General features: G+C 46.3%; 1 long non-coding RNA gene across 1 annotated transcript in view; it reads left to right on the top strand.

Moving 5' to 3' along the window:
* The first annotated feature begins 4,837 nt into the window (after positions 1–4,837).
* LOC108530602 (uncharacterized) overlaps positions 4,838–14,147 on the top strand; it is a 42,687-nt gene continuing 33,377 nt past the window's right edge. Inside the window, exons 1-2 of the long non-coding RNA XR_001885896.1 lie at positions 4,838–4,921; positions 12,441–12,529. This is a non-coding gene — a long non-coding RNA (uncharacterized LOC108530602). The remainder of the gene's footprint in view (positions 4,922–12,440; positions 12,530–14,147) is intronic.

Below are 14,147 nucleotides of genomic sequence, written 5' to 3'. Positions count from 1 at the left end.
TTTTTTTTTTTTTTTTTTTTGAGACGGAGTCTCGCTCTGTCGCCCAGGCTGGAGTGCAGTGGCCGATCTCAGCTCACTACAAGCTCTGCCTCCCAGGTTTACGCCATTCTCCTGCCTCAGCCTCCCGAGTAGCTGGGACTACAGATGCCCACCACCTCGCCCTGCTAGTTTTTTGTATTTTTTACTAGAGACCGGGTTTCACCGTTTTAGCCAGGATGGTCTCAATCTCCTGACCTCGTGATCCGCCGGTCTCGGCCTCCCAAAGTGCTGGGATTACAGGCTTGAGCCACCGCCCCCGGCCCTCTTTACTTCCTTTTAAGCCGTACTGAGGTGATTTACTTTAACCAATTTGTTGCTGGTGATTGTTGGAGACATGGCCTCACTCTGTTGCCTGGGCTGGAATGCAGTGGTGCGGTCACAGCCCACCGCAGCCTCCACCTCCTGGGTTCAAGGGGTCTTCCTGCCTCACCCCCCGAATAGCTGCCACTACAGGCATGCACCACCATGCCCAGCTGTAGTTTGCCTTTGAAATCTTTCAGTCTTTCTGCCTCTCTCTTTCTCTACCTCCCCTTCTCTGTCCATTTTTCCTTTCTCTCCTCTTTCTTCTTTTTTTCTGCCTCCATCATCCTTCCTTTCCACATTGCTCTAGAATAAGCTGGTCCACCAGTAGATGACACAGGGGAAGCCAGGGACTCTGGGTGTCCAGCTGGTTGTCTCAGCGCACACCCCTGATTCTTGAGACACATTCAGGACCTGGCCCTCCCAAGTGTCCTCAGCCTTTAGTGGATGGGTCTGAAGTTTCTGTCTGTCTTCATCTCTCTAGAGCACAATTTCTTCTACTCATTTGTCCTTAATGCTCCCCAGATATGTTTCCTTCATTCAGATAATAAACGGCTCAAGCTTTTAGGATCAGTGTCCAGAGGGCCAGGGCGCAGGGGTTTTGCCCCCATCTCCAAATCTATCCTCCTCCCGTCTCCTCCGTCCACCCTTTCTCTACCCCTCTCTCTCCCCCTTTCCCTTCTTCTCACCCCTCCTTCTCTCCTCCTCACCTGCCTTCCTCCTTCTCCTCCCTCTCCTTTCCTTCCTTTACCTCCTCCTTCCCTTCTTCTCTTCCTCCCCATCTTCTTCCTCCTCCTCCTCTTCCTCTCCTTTCTCCCGAAGGCACCTAACTGGCACAAAAGGCCTCTGTGTTTCCAGGCCTGGGCTCATGATGTTTTTAATTCCAAGGGAACCAGCAGAGGCCACAGTCCCATCTGTGGCCTCTGTGTGCACAGCACATGAGGCAGCATTTGCTCACAGGCTGGCTGTGAGGAGCCTGTGGTCAAAACACCTGCACAGGGGCAGAGCGCAAAGGCCATGTTTGCTGTTTCTGCCACGCTCGCGTCCCAGAATGTCCTCCTTTAGGGGCTACGTGGACTCACCATTGAGGAGTTCACTTGTTCATTTGTCAGGGACCAGTGATGCGTGTGCACTTCCTGTCCCTGTAATGGCTCCTGAGAATGGCGCAGGCTCCTCCAGCCCGAGCCCAGCCCGAGACCCCCTACCTCACTCCCATCCATCTCTTGGTCAAGAGCGGCCACCTTCTGGACCAGCCCTAGAACTGGCTCACCCGCCTCCTTCACCTTCCTCCCTCCTGGCCGTTAGCCAGGAAGGAGTCATTTTTCTCTCTCACTTCAGAGTACGCAATTTTTTTTTCTATAAAAGTGGCTGGCACGGGAGGACGTTATGCTATGAAACAAGCCAGGCACAGAAGGCAAATCCTGCATGGCTTCACTCATATGTGGAATCTGAGAAAGTTGACTGCATAGAAATAGAGGGCAAAACAGTGGTGACCAGAGGTGGGGCAGGTAAGGGGCAGGGTGAAGGGGCTGATGAAACAGTGCGAAATTTACTGCAAGAGGAAGTTTTACTGATGCGTTTCGATGTGCGGGGACCACAGTTAATAAGAATGTATTGTATACTTCAAAATTGCTAAAAATAGGTTTTTTACACTCTCAACACAAAAATATGATAACTTGGTGAGGTGATGGATATGTTAATTAGCTTGATTGAATTTTTCTACAATGTATACATAGATCAAAATATCACAAAAACACAAATAGAAAAAAATGTCAATCAATGCCACTTTCTTTTAAATAAAATTTGCAAAATTCAAAAGTATAAATAATGAAATAAAGTCTCCTGTTATTCTATTATACAGATCCAAACATTGTTACTGTTTTAGTGTATTTCTTTATTTTTAAATACCTAGCTAGATAAATAATTTTACAAAATTGGAATCACCAAAATATATAATTTTGCATCTTACTTTTTATCACATGACCTTGTTTAACAATGAAAAATTTCCTTAAAGTTTTTTTTGTGAAAACACAATTCTAATGGGTTTGCGGAGATTCCACCATATTTCTAAAAAATATGGCACTATTTTTGGACATGCAGGCAGTTTTCAGTTTTCACCACTGTTAATCTCAGTCAGCAAGTATTTGCTGTCTCTTCGGTGTCAGGCACTGGAGACAGCAGTGAGGATGATGGGGTTTGATGAGATCCCATCCCCAGGGGAGTCCAGACAGGTAATAGAAAGGAAATGCATCAAACCTATCATTTCAGGCTGTGATCAGCGTTGTGAGGAAAATTGAGATGGAATTAGGGACTAGAGGGTGATGGAAACAGGAGCAAAAGGAAGAAGTCATTTTCATCCAGGGCCAGGAATGTCCTTCCAGAGCAGGCGAAATCTGGTTAAATCTAGGTGTGGATTGTTGCAGGCAAGTACAACTTGACCTGAGGCAGGAATGAACTTGGCCACTGGAGGACAGTGGTGGGGCAGTGTGGTTGGTTTAGAGAGAGCCAGAGAGAGCAGAGAGCAGGAGTCTAGGAAAGTGAGCAGAGACCACACAATAAGGTCTTGAGGGCCAAGGTAAAGAATTCAGAGTTTATTCTAAGTGTGAAGGAAACTTGAGAGTCACAGGTTTTTAAGCAGCTCACTCTGAGTGCAGACGGAGAATTGCATGACTGGGGAGGGCCGGCTGGATTGAAAGCAGGGAGGCCAGGTAGGAGCTTAGAGCAGCGTTTCAGGTGCATGTCAATGTCTTGGATGTGAACAGTTACAGAAGAGTTGGTAAGGGATGGCTGCATTCAGAATTGATGTTGAAGGGAGCACAATGTGGATTCACTGGTGGGTTGGAGGTGAAGTGGCAGGGCAAGAGATAACTCAGTTATAAACTGTGGGTCTTTCATCTAAGCAATTATGTAAACAGTGGTGTCATTTACTGAAATAGATAAGACACAGGAGAGGAAGGCTTGGGAGGGGACCAGCAGTTTAATTTGGAACCTGTTGTGTTGGGGTGCTTATTGAATATTCAAGTAGTGATGTCTACTAGACTGCTGGATGGACAAGGCTAGAACTCAGAGAAATTGGGACCGGATATGGAAATCTAGAAGTCATCAGGGTGCGGACGACTTTTTCAAACTATGGAACAGTAATAGATCCCTCAGGGAGAGTGTGGCCAAAAGCAGTCCCAGGTAATAGGTCCTGGGTCCCAAGTGTTTAGAGATCGGATAGAGGAGGAGTCCACAGGACAATGGGAAGGCCCCTGAGTTAGGGGAACTCACAGCTATGCTAGGGAAGAACACACATTTTCTGTTTATCTTTGACCATTTCTTTAGAATAGATTCCCAGCAGTGGAATTACCAGGCCAAAGGGCATCTGAACACATTTAAAACTCTTGCAAAATGTTGTCACATCCTTTTCCAAAAATGTCACATCAATTTATATTTCCATTATCAGTGCACGGTCTTGCCCATGGCAGAGAACCCTTACATGGTTGCCCATTTAATAGGCAAAAACATGACATCCTGATTTTAACTTGTAATTCTTTGCCTTTCTAGTGAGCTTGAGCCTTTCTTTTCCATGCTTATTGCTCATTTCTGTTGCTTGTATAATTGTCTCAATGTCCTTGTCTATTATGGTTATATAGTGTTTTTGTAATTGTGAGAGGATTTTTTTTAATGTGTTAATAACTAATCCTTTCTTGTATTTCTTACAAATGGTTTTTGGTTTGTCATTTCCCTTGGAATTTTACTACAGTGTTTTCTGATACGAGGTTTAACATTTAAACTTAATTACATTTATCCATCTTGTTCCTAATGATTTCTTCCTTTGCCATTATTGTTAAGAAAAACCTCCCCACCACTGTATTTCGGGAAGTGCTGGTGAGTCAATTTTTCATGCTATTTTTGCCAGATTTGGTTAATAGAATTTCTTCATAAAGTAAATGGATTTGCCTTTCATTTTCTTCTATATTCTGCTGTAAATTTTATAGTATGCAATTTATCTATTCCATGAAGTCCAGACAATATGCACTAATAATAAAGTCTCATCACCTCCAAAGACTTTCCAAGGCAGTGTACTGACAATACTTTCCTGTCTCTTCCGTGGCTATGGCTTCATTCTAGGGTGTTACTTCCTCTTGAGCTATTTTTCCTAATTTATTATTTTCACTAAGTGTTACATTTTTACATGTTGATGGAATTTATTAGCATAAAACTGTGCATAATATTATCTCATAATTATAATTACTTTTATCAGCATATGTTATGTCTCTTTCCTTAGTTCCAATTTTCTTTATTTCTATTTTTTCTTAATTAGATTTGTTAAAGTTTTGTACTTGATTGGGTTCTTCAAAGGGTCAACTCTCCAACTTACTAAATCATGTAATGTTTTTCTTTCCAAATGTGTTCTGATCTAATCTCTGTCGTTTCTCATGATTTCCACTGACTGGTCTTATCTAACTTCCTCCACTTCTCGAACTGCCCTTTCTGTTCCTCTCAGACGTGACAAACAGCTTGCTACATCTCTTCCTCCCAGTTTTCCCGGGACAGGACTCGACTGCTGCCAACACTTAACGCTGCAGAGAAGTCTGAGGTCAGAAAGATTTCTATTTCTTTTAAAATTCTTATTTTCTTCTTATTTCTTTTCCTGTGTAGATGTCTGTGGGCATTTTCATTTTCCCTGAGATTCCAAAACATCGACTAGGTCTAGAATGCCACCTGTAGCGGTGACCACCGTCCTCTCTGCGGGCACTGAACTGACCGCAGCCTCTTTTCTTCCAGGGAAGACGTGTCCAAGGTTCCCAGCAGCTCTCCGGGAGAACTGGCCCAGGAAGGGGCGCATATTTGCCCTCCCTGGTGGAAGTGGTGGCCTTTCCTCATTCATTTTAGCTGGGGCTCCAGAGACTCTGGCAATCAGTGGATCTGAGTCTTTCTTTGGCACAGCAAAGTTTTTTATTTTGTGGATTTCAACACTGCTTCTGCATCTGCCTTTTTATTCTAACCTTCCAAGTTACTTTTAAATGGGGGTTTGGACTCCTAGGTTAGTGATTTATGACTATTATCCTTTCCCCCCGTTTCCCTGTTTTTGTTTTATTACCTCAAGGAAATCTAGCATTAAAATAGCACCATTTAGATGGGGCCAGAACAGATTCCTGGACTCACTTAACCATTGTAGCCAGAAGCCCTGGCCACAATGACTGTGACACCGGGCCCAATCTGTGCCCTGACGTCTGTTCACTGGTGACAGGTTTTCCTAGAAGCCAGGGGATACCTGAGAATGTCAGGTAGGGCCGCGATGTTTCTTTGAACAACGTAGCGCATGCCAGGGCCCACTTCTCTGCAGAGTGTGTTCCGGGTGCTATTCCTGTCTCTCCATTTTAAAAATACTGTTATATTTCAGATACATGCTTGCTCCACGGCAATATTGCACATTGGGGACTGGACTTCTAGTGTGCCCATTTCTCTCATTTTTAGCTTATGTTTGGTGATCTGGGGGTGCCTGTCTCTTCCCCTCCCCTTGTGCTGCACTCTGAGGGTGGCTGTATTTGACCTTCGGAGAGAGTAGATGAGGAAGGTGGACAGGCCAGTGGGACGGTCCACCTATGGCCTGTCTTCTTTTCTAGAATGTTAGCTTCATGCAAGCAGGAAGCTTGCCTTTTTTAATCCACTCTCTCCCCAGGCCTTAGAACACAGTGGTGTTTAGTAGTGAGTTGGCCAGTTGAAGGTACACAGGAACAAAGGAGGTTCCCAAGCTCTTCTCAGAGCTGAGGCTCCAACGCTGCTGCGCCTCTCCTCGCCTCTCTCTGCCATGCCCCCTGTCCTCTCCATGCTGTCTTTGGACTGTAGCATCTCCTCCCTCCCCTCCAGGGGGAGCTTCTTGTTCTGAGATCTTCCTGGCAGCAAGCAGAGTGTGTACCTGGCAGTGGCATGAGTGGAGCTGGCCTTCAGCCAGTTTCCAAGTAAAGAACCTGTCCCTGGATCCCCAGTGCCTTGTCAGGAGACAGAACACTCTGGGCTTTTGAAGTCTGGGCCCTGGGACCCAGGGGTGCCTTCAGTCCTCAGGAGGGTTCCTGGAGCCCTCATGCAACCCTGACTGCGCCCCTGTCCTGAACCTCCCGAGGGCAGCATCTCTGTTTATTTTCATGACGTATGGCACCCCAGTGAGTTGCAAATGTATGCTTTTCACATTGGATAGAATTCTTATGATTTTAGCGAATTGTGCGTTCACAGGAAGTATAATTAAAATCAACCTCCTGTGTTTCCTCCATCACCCAGGCATATGAGGGTAGGGGGCAGAAGTTCAGAGTGTCTCCATCTCAGGTAAAGCGCCCTGCAGCCTGGCTCTTCGCGCTCAGATCTCAGTGCTGCCACTTGTTAGTTGTGTAATCTTGGATAAAGATGAAATCTCTCTGCACTGTCATTTTTCCATAAGCCATACCGGGATAAAAATAGCACCTGCTTCATAGGGTTATTGGGAGAAGTAAGTGAATTAGTTTATGTGAAGTGCTGAGAACAGTGCGAGGTGTGGAGTACTTGCAACGCAACGATTAATGTGGTTCTGACTGTCCTTTCTAGAGAGATGTGGGCCTGCACCTTAGAACTTGCAGACCTGGACTGCCACTGTCAACTAAAGCCACACATACACAGACACACATGCAGAAACACAGACACGCACACACACACATGCTTGTGCAGACACACACATGCACAGACACACAAACCCCTACACACCATGGGCGATTTTCTTCCTCACTTCTTTTTATGGGGGGTAAGAGCGAACACTTGCTCCTACCTTACAGGTGGGGTTGAGGGCCCAAGTGGGGCAGGCTTGTGGCTTGAAGCGTGAGGCCCCAGATGGCTATGCATAGTGGGCGTTCCCCATGATGGGAGTTCCTGCTGCAGAGCCTGGAGTAAATGCCCTGCTTGCCCCAGAGCTGTTAGGGTATCCTAGCAGCTAGCGCTGCTCCTTGTGCAGAATGAACAGACTGAGCAGCTGCAGAGAATACCTCCTCCTCCCGGCCTCGGGCCTTTCCCAGCATGTGCAGGTTTGCTTGGGGTCTGCCTCCAATGCCTTGAGGGTCACTGTTTTGTTTTGGCGGTAATGCCTGCTCTCGCAAGCCCACTTGGGCCTAACTTTGGAAACAATCCTCTGACTGTACTCAGCTTTCAGTGCTTTCTCAAACATGACTTCACCTAGGCTTGATCTAATACCAGCTTCACCACTTCCTAACCCTGATCCTCTGTAGGTCCTGGTAGCTTTGTTTATAGAGCAGTTCTTTGGATTGAACCAGAAAATGCATACAAATAATTGCACGCCGTGTCTGGCATCTGGTGTATGCTGAATATAAGTTGGTTGCTTCTGGAGATCCTCAGTCCAACCCCAGGAAGTCTAGAAATGATTCTCCCTCATTGAAAGTTGTCACAGAGATTCCGCAGAGTAGAGAGGGCTGGAATCTAGGTCCCCAGTTCACTGTTCCCTCCTCTCACAGGGTTCCCTTGCTGTTCAGGAACGTAATGTCCATATGAATGTCATTGCCAGAATTGTCTCAGGCCATTGATATATCTTCACTTTCCATTTTGCGTCCTTTGGAGGCCATCGGGGAGCTGCCGTTCCCCTTCATCATGGCTACGTGCTCCGGGAGGTCTTGGCTGCCACAGGGTGGGCCGGTTTGCACTGTTCTGTGGGTGCACAGTCCCTGGAACTCTCTTTCTGTGTGGATGTAAGTGATGCATAAAGATCTAAAATCCCAAATCTTAAGCTTTCTCCAGGATTTCTGCTGCAATCCCAGAAGAGCAGCTCTGGAGTCCCTCTGAATTAAATACACAATTTATTTTCAGATCTCTTTTATCACGAGGGCTCACATGCAGCTAATGCATTCCTCTGTGTTTGAGGCTGCAGTACGGTACATAGACACACCGCTGGCAGAACCCATTCCTTCCTGTGAGGTCACCCACATGTTATTTAAGTGCAATATTTTGGATCACACGAAATAAAAAACCTGTACTGCTGTGCTCCCATTAAGCACCCATTACATAATCTCTGAGTCGCCTGGAAATGGTTTTTAAAAATAGTTTGCATGTTTACTGTTTGTGAAGCACCTGCGCTAAGAGCTTTGCATGTCTTCTTCCATGTAACACAGCAACCTAAGGAGGCAGGAACTACTGTTATTCCTGTTTAATGCATGGAAAGCTATTGTCCACAGAGTGGGGAAGCAATGCCAGCAAGATCGCATAGCTGGCACCCACGGGTTTAAGCCAGGGCTCAACTCCACCAGACATAATGACTTTGCTCTCAACTGCCACATTTTATTGCCTTTCTTGATGGTTACTTTGGGTCTTAATTTGCATTTTTCTGATGACTAATTTTGAGTTTTTTATATATTTACCCTCCTCTGTGACCTACAATTTAAAATCTTTCTCCTTTTGATTTTCTTAGGATATACTAAATAACCCTCTCTTATTGGAGGGTTGCAAATACCTTCTCTAGTTCATAGCTTGCTTTTCAGTTTCTTCATGGTGTCATTTGATAAACAGAAGCTCTTAATTACGAGGTCATAATCATGATCAATTTTTGAGTGGTTAGCAGTTTTTATGTCTTACTTAAAACATCCTTCCCTACTCCAAACTCATAAATATATGCTCCTAAACATTTTAGGCTTTGGGTTTTTACACTGAACTTTTTAATCCATCAGGAATTGGTTTGTATGTATGGCATGAGGTAGCAATCTGACATTATAATTTTTTATATCTGTAATCAACTCTCTCAGTGCCATTTATTGGCTTTCACTTGTCTTAGTTGAGTTCCTCAAAAAGCAGAGCCCCAGAAAATGTCTTGGGTGCAGATTGCTTATTTGAAGGTGACTGCAGGAAATGAGAGTGAGGGTATAAGGACAGTGAGACGGGGAAGGCACATGAATAAAGTTGCTGCCATGGACAGCAGGGGTTCAAGTCCACCAGGACCCACCAAGACATGGACAGGATGTCTTCCAGAATTCTCCACCTGAAAGATGGAAAGCAGGATTGTATATCCACCATCTGCTACTGCCTATCCCCAGGGATGATAAGCCCATACCTCTGGGCTGTCTTAGTGTGGACCTAGAGGTCTCTTGTGAAATCAGACAGGGCCCCGTAGCAAAAAGTGGAATGACCCTGAGGTGGGACAGCATCAGAGCCAGGTGCGGGAGCTGTCATGGATCTCTGATGAGAGGGGAGCTGGGAGGCAACGTGGGCCAGGGCGCCAGGTGTTCGGTTGTGCTCTCCCGGGACCATTGTCGTCATCTTACAAAGGATATCCAAGTGGTGCTGCCAGAGCCTGGCCCAGAAGCTTTTCTGCCTTGCTCTGGGCCTCGGGAGGTGACGTGGAGGGATGACCCAGTTGGCTTCCTTGCCTCTGCTCCCTTAGCTCCTTGGGATGAGGGCAGAAGGAGAGAGGAGGGAGACAGGGCCTTCATTCCTCCTGCGTCCTCCCTGCAGGGCCACCTCGGGCTGGCTGAGTCCCTGCTCTCAAGGCAGCTTCCTCCTTCTGATCACCTGGGATCACGTGCTCCCTCGTTCCTCTGCTGTCACTGTTCCACCGAAATCTTTGCAAATTGTCAGGTTATTGAATCCTCTGATGTCCATGCGCCACCTGTTCCTTCGGGGATTCTGAGTGATAGAAGCAACTCAGTCCATTCACAGGGAACAAGACCACTGCGGTCTCCCTGAAATGAGTGAGCAAAGGAGCTCAATTTCTCCATGCCCTCCCCTGGCCCCACCTCTGTGCCTGCTCATTGCTCAGGGCTGTGGAAGGGACGGGGCACAGGTGTGCAGCTTCTGCCCTCCGGAGCCTTCCAGTGTGGTGAGTGAGATGAGTGAGAAGGGGAATGAGGCCCTCTGGAAGGACAGCGAGAGTGCTCAGAGCACACTGGAGCTTTGTTCCACACCAGAGTCTTCCTAGGTTCCTCTAGAGACCCCCGCCTGGGCCTTCCGGGGCCACCTCCTACATCTCGCCTTTTGTCTCTTCTCCATCCTGGCTGGAGTTGGGCTTTTCCCTCATTCTCTTTCATGTTGCAGTTCCAGAGGTTTCTGCTGACTGATGTCTCTTTTATAGATGTTCATATGACTGAAAAGCAGGCTTCAGATGCACACATCTCATATTGACGAGAGAGTGAGTGAGGACAATGGGGAAATTCATGGTCTTTTAACCAAGCACAGGGATTTTGGAATCGTGGTTTTTTTTTTTTTTTTTTTTGCCTTTTTCTTCTGAATTCTGCAAAGCTGTTATACTAATAGCCGTGATTTGCATAATTTCTGGAGTGCAGCAGAATAAAAAGCCAGGCTTGCAGGCAGACAGTCTGGCTCTGCTGGTGGAGGGCAGGGCCTTGTATTAGGGGAGAGACAAATCAACATACAGTCCCTGGGTGCTTGCCAGGGCGAGAGGACATGGCTGGAATGGGTGTGGTGAGTCAGAAGGTGGCTTCCTAACCCTCCCCTGTGACAGTGTCTAACTCAGGGACTGATACTCAGGGAGGGGACTGGAGGAGGGGCGGTCCTCAGCCTGTCCTGGACTCCAGGCCCAGGTCAACCCCTCCACAGTAGCTGGTGCTTCGTGTGGAGCTGTGCAGACATTGGCTGTCCCGGGTGAAGGCAAGGTCTCTCTGATTTGGGATCTCCCTGCTGAAGGGGTTCTTTGGAGAAATCAATCATTGTCAAGTCTAGGGCATACTTCACGCCAGACTCACACAATGGTGAGACTCACACAATTAGCCTTCATTGGGCTAAATGTTGCACCACAAAGGGCATCTGTGTGGTATCAAGGTGAACAAATGGGCTTTAGAGTTGAAAAGAGAAGACTCCCCATGTGCGAGGCTAAGCAAGTGACTTTGGCTTAAGAATAAAGGTAATACGGCAGCATGCAGTGGCTCACGCCTGTAATCCCAGCAGTTTGAGAGGCTGAGGCAGGAAGATCATTTGAGGCTTGGAGTTTGAGACCAGCCTGGGCAATGTAGTCAGACCCTATCTCTGCAAAAAAATTAAAAAAAAAAAATTAACTGAGCTTAGTGGCATGTGCTTGTAGTCCCAGCCCCTGGGGACTCTGGGGTAGGAGGATCACTTGAGCCAGGAGTTAGAGGCTGCACTGAGCACCGCACACTACTTTGTGTCACTGACTCCAACTGGGGCAACAGAGCGAGACCCTGTCTCATAAATAAATAAGTAAATAATAACAGAATGAAGATAGTGTGGCTTCGTGAGGATCTTGTGACCCTGTGATCGTACAGTGTGTGTGCTGACTGCATAGTTGCTATGGTTACATTTCATTCTCACTGGCTTCCTTTGCCAAACTTTTATTTCAGAGTTTATGTTAAGGGGTCTGGGTTGGGTTAAATTTATCAGTGTCTTCCGAAGGACAAGAGTCATCGTTACAGATGTTTTCTGACAAATCCAAATTTTATGAATTCCCCACTAAAATGTCTTGTTCGTGCCCCCTGCTGCCTACCTCTCTTCTGAGGGCTAAAGGCCTCTTGTTGGAGGCAGGCCAGCAATGACATGTTTGTCAAGGCTACAGATGCAGAGGCTCATAGGAGGAGCCTGGGGCCTCTCAAGACGTGGTGGCCAGAGAGTTCTGGAGTGTAATTAACAGCACAGCAGCCGTGGAGACTTGGGCCGACACTTGGGCTGGTGTTGAAGGACATCCTCCCTTTACTCCACTCTGTGCCAGTGTGCCTCTTATTTCTCCCTGGGCTACAACTGTTATTAACGTTCAGATTTTGGAGATAATGGTTTTAATTAAACTACTTTGCTGTTTACTACTGTTTCGGGAATTTGCTAATTAATCTTTATGTAATTGTTTTTGCAATGGTTGTACAGCAAAAGTTCTTAAATTATAAGTTAAGCCTCGTGCAGAGAATCTAATTTTTAATCAGTGTCCCATGTTAGTAAGCAACAATGGGGGTGGGGAATTAACTGATTGAAGTCCCTGCTCCATGGAGGTTGTCTGTCCTCAACCTGGCAAGTTGGCCGCACTGTGCAGAGCCCTCTCCCTGCATCTCCCCATTGTCTCTGCATTTCGATGGTGCTGAAGGAACCGTGGATGTCCACGTATTAGGATAATAATTCTGACGCTTTCTTTGTAGGGATATGTCTCTAAAAGGACTGTTCCTCACAGATGTCTGAGGCCACCTTCAATTAAACCCAAGCCTCTTCCTTTTCTACTGGAGCCCCTGTGAGTAAAGTCTGTGGAAATCATATCTGTTGAATTTTGGAGAAGTGTTGAAAGGTGTTTTAGGCTATCCCACAATATTTGATATGGAAGAAGCATTTCTAATGGAAACTGGAGGGGATTGCTCTTTAACTCCTAAATTAAGAATAAGAGACTTCAAGTACATCTGGAGCTTGTTTCCCTACTATCTTACGATCTTAGCCTGTTTGTGCTGCTATAACAGAATACCAGAGACCAGGTAATTTACAAAGAAAACATTTAATTGGCTCACAGTTCTAAAGGCTGGGCAGTCCAAGATCAAGGGGCTGCATCTGGTGCCAGCTTTCTTGTTGCATTACCCGTGGCAGAAGGCAAGAGGGAGAAAGACGGAGAAAGAGCAAGAGATGGAATTCACAGCCTCAGGTCCTTTTATAATGGACACTAATTCATTCATGAATGTGGAACCCCCATGACCTGGACACCTTCCATTAGGCCCCACCTCCTGACACTGCTGAGTTGGGGATTCTAATACATGCTGTGTGTTAAACACATTCAGACCATCACATCTACCTTGGCCAGTATCCGTCGCTCTCTGATTCAGGGTTCTGATCCCAAGACTCATGGAAGAGACAAACTACAGATTAGACAGAAAAGTCTAATCTCCCTCCTGGTATCAGCCCCTCAAAACAGGCATGTGATCTCAGTAGTGCTCACTTCTGCCTGAAAGTTAGGACTAGCAGAGAACTCCACCAAGCAGTACAGTCAGTACTCAGGTTAGAAGCATGAAATTCAAAACCAGCCTTCCTGGGGTCCAAGACTGACTCTGCCACTCAGCTCTGTGACCTTGGATGAGTTAGCCAACTTCTCTGGGCCTGTTTCTTCCTCTGTGAAATAAGGGTTTGTAAGAGTGTATGTCTTAGAGTACTGTTATAATAAGCAAATGGGATGAAACAAGAAAGTCTTAGCACACTGCCTGGCACACAGTCATGCATATTGTTATAATCCATTAAGCAATTTTATCCATGTTTTTGTTTTCAACTTCTCCCACAGTGCATGCTGGGTCTCACTGCCTAATTTGCTCATAGCTATGAACTTCTCACCACCAAATATTTCTTTCCTATTGTGCTTTTCTATGTTGGGAGCTAGTCTGATTTTGCTTCATCTGTGATCTCAAGTGTATTTAGGGAACTGCTGACCTTAAGCACACATTTGCCACAGAAGGATAGCTCAGGGGTGGCATGTACTAAGTATCTTTTCTCACATCTGTGGAAGAACTCATTCATGCACCACAGCACTCTTGTTCACCAGGTTTGAGCCCAGCCTGGACTCCTCCTTCTGAACTCACTGCTTCAGCATTCAGGAGTCAGAATCTTAAACCAGGAAACAGAGCCCCAAGCAGTGCCGACATGCTAATGCTTTATTGGGAGGTGCAATCCCAACAACCAAGTAAGGGACGCAAGGAGATAAAGCAGGAAGGAGAGAAAGCAAATACAAGGTCATATGTTACCAGAATGGCAACGGTTTCTCCAGAAATCCAGCTGGTTGCTGAAGTCATGTGGGACATCTCCAGGGAAGACATGTGAAACACTGTGGCTCAGAACAGTCCGTCATACTGGAGGAAGGCCAGATAATTTATCTGCTG

This window comes from Rhinopithecus bieti, unplaced genomic scaffold (genome assembly GCF_001698545.2).
Source record: "Rhinopithecus bieti isolate Rb0 unplaced genomic scaffold, ASM169854v2 scaffold_7509, whole genome shotgun sequence".
Lineage (NCBI taxonomy): Eukaryota > Metazoa > Chordata > Mammalia > Primates > Cercopithecidae > Rhinopithecus > Rhinopithecus bieti.
Note: the sequence above shows the minus strand (reverse complement) of the source record. Positions and strands in the feature narration are given on the sequence as shown.